The sequence below is a fragment of the Mustela lutreola genome, chromosome 1 (genome assembly GCF_030435805.1).
Source record: "Mustela lutreola isolate mMusLut2 chromosome 1, mMusLut2.pri, whole genome shotgun sequence".
NCBI classification, from domain to species: Eukaryota; Metazoa; Chordata; class Mammalia; order Carnivora; family Mustelidae; genus Mustela; species Mustela lutreola.
This window is the reverse complement of record NC_081290.1, coordinates 36,033,614-36,039,613: the sequence shown is the minus strand read 5'-3', so window position 1 is coordinate 36,039,613 and position 6,000 is coordinate 36,033,614. Positions and strand designations below refer to the sequence as shown.

The window sequence follows — 6,000 nt, the reverse complement described above, 5'->3', positions numbered from 1 at the left end:
AAAATAAGTTTTTGTAATAAAACCTGGTGGGCTTGGAAGCAGCAGCAGCTGCCTAAAAAGGTATAATTTGCAGCCAGCAAGGAACTTCCCTCTTTGCTAGAGTTGCTTGCTTGACAGTCTTTTATTGGAAAGGTGTGGTTTAGGGTCAAAGGAGAAAAGGAAACCCGCCCTTAAGAGGAAATGTGTGATTGCGCTCTTACCATTTTGCTCAGCCTGGAAGGCAGGTGGGGCAAAGGTACTTGATGTCAGTAGGCAGGCACAGAAGTCACCTGTACGGTGTTTGTGTCCCTGGTACGCCAAAACACACCTGTCATACCTTTTGAACAAAATTTGCTAACACTCAAAATTGCAGAACTTGGAAAGAATCAGTCTTTAAAATTGTATTTTCCCTAACTTATGATATATATAGATATAGATATATAGATATAGATCATATATAGATATATAACAAAATATTTACACAATACATACTCTTGTAAACTTCCCCGGCCTCCACTTAAAATTTGGCTATGGCTTGCCTTCTTTGCATGTCAACAAATCGAGTGGATAGTTAATAATTTTTAGTGGCCACAGCATATGCGACTGTTTGAAGCTGCTGTAATTTACTTAACCAATCTTTTATTGTGGAACAGAGTATTATGTTCAGGTTTTTCCAGGCATAAACAACAATAAATATCCTCGCAAATACATATTCGCACATTTGACTCTGAAGACACATTTGCAAAATGTGGGATTCCTGGGCCAAAGCTTATGCTTTTCAATTTTGATCCCCATTTCCAAATTGGCCTTCTAGAAAGCTTTTTGTTTACTTGGTTGGTTTTAAATCAGATTGCACTCCCTCCAGCAGGGTAAGGGAAAGCTGCTTAACGCACAATCGAGGCATCATAAACTTTTGCTGAACTTGAGCGATCGCCTCCTCGGGAAACTGCCTGCGGGGTTTTCCGGGCGCCTTTAAAGGCAGGAAACAGTCGCGGGGAACCCCCGAGACCCGCCCCAGGTGAGGGTAGCGCCCTTCGGCTCTCCCGGCGGGCACAGAGCTGAAAAGCCAAATTTCCCAGCAGGATCCCGGCCGGACCCAGGGGGGTGCCGGGCTGAGCGTGCCGCGCTCCCGCTCCGGGGCGGGCCGCACGCGGGGGCGGGGCTCCTCCTGGGCCGGCGGCGGGGCGGGGCAGCTCGGCCGGCCGCCCCGTGTCCCCCTCCCGGCCCGCCCTCCGGCCGCGTCCCCGCCGGCCCTGCCGACGTGGCGGGGCGGGACCCGGCGGGCGCTGCCGCGCGCACTCGGCCGCCTGAGCGGTAAGAGCCCCGGGCACCCTCTCCGCATCCCCTTTCCCCGGCGGGCGGGGGAGTGCGGGGACCGCCGCAGCGGGGTGGTGGGGAGACCCTGCCGTCGCTGCTCTTCCTGGCCCCCGACTCGTGCCCGCTGCGTTAGTGGGAAGCCATCGGCAGGGACTTGGCACCGGGCGCGGGACCCGGGAGGACCGGACTTTGGGGTGAAGGTCCGGGGAGGTGTGGGCGGCGCGGCCGAGGGCCCTGCGTGGGTGCGGGCGTGTGAGTGTGTGTGTGTGAGTGTGTGTCGCTCTGGGTCCACGCTCATGCACACACCCACACGCCCGCACTCGGGGTCTGCCCCCTCGGCCGGCGTGAACCTCCGCGGAGCCTGACCCGTGCTCTCCAACTATCCGGTCCCGGCACCGAGCAAAGCTGAGAAAGTTTCCCCAGGGTCCCGGGTCCGAGTCAGAGGCAGGCTGCAGGGCCCCCGCCACCGGGGGTCACAGAGGGAGCAGGTCCCCATAAGGCAAAGGCTTCCATCGTGGGGTATGCTGGCCTTTGGCCTCGGAAAGCCGAGCTCTGGCCTTGGAAAACCGAGCGGCTCTGGCCTTGACTTCCCACCCAACTTCATCATCTCCCTTGCAGCCGCGCTTGCATTTACACCCCAGCCAACACCCTAAGCTGGTACCACCTGGCTTCACGCCCCGGGCCGAGTCTAACCCAGGCTCCCCAGGCCCCACCCGCTCGCCCACTCTCTCCTCTTCCGCGCTGGAATCTGGTGACTATTTCCAGCGGTCTCCGTCCAGGCGCCTGAACTTCACTGCTCTTTCCTGGAGTAAGACGTTATCTCTGTCTGGGCTTAGGGCTGTGTATCTGCGTCCTGCTCATCCCATCAGTTCCCATCCCAAACTGTAGGGGTACAAACAGGTAGCTTCTCAAATCAGTGTCTTTTGAACCCCAACCCGACGTAACCGAGGAGACAGCCTCTCTCCTCAGAGGCCTCTTTCTGCCCTCCTTTCTTCCTAGTGCCCCTTTCCAACCTCACCCATATTCACCCCCTGCTCGCTCCTTTCCTCCATCAGAGCCTGAGCTCAGGAAAGACTCTGATAAGTCCTTACATTGTAAGCTTTAAGCAAAGGAATGAAACTTCCAGGGTAGTATTTGAAACACAAGGGAGTCAGTGCAGAAGGAGTTTGAGGGTGAGAGGGGGGGCTTTCTAGAATACCAAGGATTCGGCCCATACAAGAAGCCATTTATTTATAAGTCTGGCTAATGTCAAATATTCTCTCTCTTGAATCAATATCAAACAATATATTTCAGTTCTGTAAACATCGGAGGGTCAGAACCCAAGCTCAGTGCTCCGTTGGTCACAGTCCTGGAGGAGGAGGAAATGACACACAGACAGATCCGCCTTACAGATGCTGTAGAAGTCCGTGCAGAGTGTCACACAGAGCATGGAGGTTCGGGAAGCAATTAATTCTTGGGAAAGGAGTGGGGGAAATTAGGGAAAATTTTAGAGTAAAAAGTAACACTAGACATGGAGAGATGAGTAGGAGGTTGCCAGGCGGCTGAAGGCAGGGCAGCCCAGACAGGGGAACCAGACAGGCAAAGGCGAGGTAGGGAGTGGTTACAAGCTGTGAGCACTAATGGAAAGTCTGGTGAGGCCAGAGTGGAAGGTGTCCTAAGAGCTGGAGGAGGTGGATAAAGAGATCGGGGTCACAGATGTCATGCAAAGGTGTTTAAACCTAATTTTTTTTTTCTTGAAGATTTTATCTATTTGTCAGAGAGAGCGCACAAGCAGGGGGAGCGGCAGAGAGAGGGAGAACCAGGCTCCCTGCTGAGCGAGGAGGAGCCCCATGTGAGACTCCATCCCAGGACCCCGGGATCATGACCTGAGCTGAAGGCAGACGCTTAACAGACTGAGCTACCCAGACATCAAAAACCTAATGGTTTTTAAACAGGGGAGCAAATAGGTCCCATCTGTAGTTCAGAAAAATACACAGGAGACCGGTGCAAGACAGACAGGAGGAAACAAGCTAGGACTTCCTAAGGGGGGATCTCTTAGGAGCTGAGTAACCTCTCACCCAGAATTTTTGTTCCTGGTCCTCACTGACCAGTCCTTTTTAAAATTGGGGGCAGTGATTTTCCCTAGGGTACTGTGTTACCAAATTCTTATTTTGCCAAAAGAGTCTCTTTAAAAAGAAATCATTCCACGGCACTACTATTTCATAGAGTGAAAGATTTTAATGCCAAGAAAGGCGTGAAGTCCAACCTTGTAAGATGAAGGCAGTCCTGTAATAAATTTAGACTGATGAAAAACTTGCGATCTTGTCCTCATTTTTCTCTACCATCATGGACTGGTCCCAGTCCTGCAGTCTTCGGGGTTTGGAAACCCAGTATCCAGAGCATTTTGTCCCCTCTTACTCCACAGAGGAGGAAGGGAGGAAGCTCAACAGTAATGAGTTGTGCACCCACACAGAGACGGTGGGACCAGAGCATTCTCTCTCTTAGAGAACTCCCCTACCCCCCACCCCCAAGCCACCTGCCCCCTATTCTTTCATACTGCCTCCTGGTGGGGCCACATATTCATCCCAGTTATCTAGACATCATTCCTGGTGCAGGACATTTGCACATACGCTTATCTCACCATGCCTGAGTATTCCAAGCAAAGCCACTTTCAAGGTTCTACTCGGCGCAAGGTCAGTCTCATTCCGGTTCAAGGTTCTCCTTTGCAGGAGGTCAGTGTCATTCCAGCACATCTTTCCCTTATCTGGTATGCTGTTTTGTATCTTCTCTTAACCGTGGCATGTTTGCTTGAAACAGTCTCCTGGATCTTCATTGACCAGGGATAACGTGAAAACAGATTATTCATTTTCTGAAAGACAGTAGCCATGTCTTCCGTTTTGAACTTATTTTTGGAGCGCATGGTGTACTTACTCCAATAGTTCTGGGAGCATTTTAGGTGATGAATGAATTTACTCATGAAAAACTAACTTATTCCCAGCCCACAAAGGCTCCTTTATATGCTACTCTTCCTCTCCTTGAAGTTTCCTAAAGAAGCCTCCTTGTTTCTGTGGGTTGAGTTTCGCTAGCATCAAGACAGGCTGTGGTGATGAGTGTTCCAAACCCTAAATCAGGAGAGATTTATGTCTTACCGCTTCTGGGGTACCCAGGCTAAGATAGGGACTGTCCCAGGAAATAGCGTGTGTCACAGCTGTAGTCGGAGTGCACTCTGATGGTCACTGTGCCTGAACAGCTGTCTTTAGGATACAACAGTTTCTAATGGCCTCGGATACAAGGGCACAGTCTTCAAAACGGATTACATCTCTCCTGTCATAACACGCAGAGGAGATGAAGGTCAACCAGAGCGAACGAAGATTTGGGGGTTTGGTTTTGGTTTAAAGAAAACGGAGACCTGTAACAGGTCAAAGTAAACAGAGATTAAAGAGAACATACAATTAGCAGTTAAAGTAGGGTGAACAGTGTGGTGGCCATTTTTATTATCCCAAATGATGTCAAAATACAGTCTTCGAAATGTATAGGTTGACGGTCAATATTTTTAACAGTATGGGTTCAACATCTTATTTGGGATATTTCTGAAGGGATGGCTTCCTGTTGATGGTTGAAGGCAGGGCAGTCACAGGGAAAAGAGGTTTTGCTCAGCCATTTTTCTACAGCTGTTTCTACAGCTGTGGTGAACAGACCTAAGTCACCTGGACCCTCAGCTTGTTCTTAGAAGCTTGATGAAGCTTGATGAAGTCTCCATCCTTTGGGGCCTCTGGCATGGACTGCTCTAGAGGCAGGACTCAGCTAACCCAGTCAGGCTTTGGTGTACTCTCACAATCAAGGCAGAACTAGAAAATGTCTATCTCAAAGAGCGCTAAGCTGCTGAACCCGGAATAATCTTATGCCCTGGCAACAGAAGGGCAGGTCGCACCTGTGGGTGATTGCTAGCCATCCACCTATCTGAAGCATTTCCCATTTCACTGGTGAAAAATGGTTTCTAATCTCCCTTGTGCTAATTAGCACAGCCTGGGGTAGTGACTAAAGAGGGTGTTAGTGAAACCCTATCTAGAGGGAACACCCAGTAACAGATTTTTTTTTAATTAAAGATTTTATTTATTTATTCATGAGAGACAGAGAGAGAGGCAGAGGGAGAAGCAGGCTCCCCAAGGTGCAGGGATCCCGATGGGGCACTCGATCCCAGGACCTTGGGATCATGACCAGAGCCAAAGGCAGATGTTGAACTGACTGAGCCACCCAGGTGCCCCCAGTGACAGATTCTGAATGCTAACTCAAGACCTCCGGAGAGTATATTCCTGAACAGGGCACCCCTGATGTTAACCAACCATGCCCCGCCCTCCTCACCCCCCCACCCGCCTCATCCCCTTCATCCCCGCCTGTAAATTACACCTACGCTGCGCGTATGTTGCGCAATAGATCCTGAAGTATTTTAGAGCCCGATAGGAACAGCATGGAGACACATTTAGGGCAAAGCATAATCAATAAAGCGTCCAAAATGTTTTTGCTTTGCCCAGGAATGTTTATTGTAGCTAGGTTTATTCTCACGTCCCTGCTTCTAGAAAAGTGAAATAGTTCGGAGTGCCTTAGTCGTCCAGATGAATAATAAGGATTTTCAAATTACAAAGAAATAAAACTATCAGACAGTGCCTCTAACCAGCTACTCATGGATACAAGGTGGGAACAAAAGTGATGCCGAAGCATCATTTA

At 50.2% G+C, this 6,000-nt stretch overlaps 1 protein-coding gene across 5 annotated transcripts in view; it reads left to right on the top strand.

Moving 5' to 3' along the window:
- The first annotated feature begins 1,196 nt into the window (after nt 1-1,196).
- FAM114A1 (family with sequence similarity 114 member A1) overlaps nt 1,197-6,000 on the top strand; it is a 91,485-nt gene continuing 86,681 nt past the window's right edge. For 3 of the 5 annotated variants that reach the window (XM_059163582.1, XM_059163553.1, XM_059163543.1), the window contains exon 1: nt 1,199-1,293. The gene's annotated coding sequence lies outside the window, so the exon portion shown is untranslated. Of the gene's footprint in view, nt 1,294-1,937; nt 2,105-2,589; nt 2,730-6,000 lie in introns of those variants that run through there. The other 2 variants (XM_059163563.1, XM_059163574.1) reach the window with 2 other exon arrangements.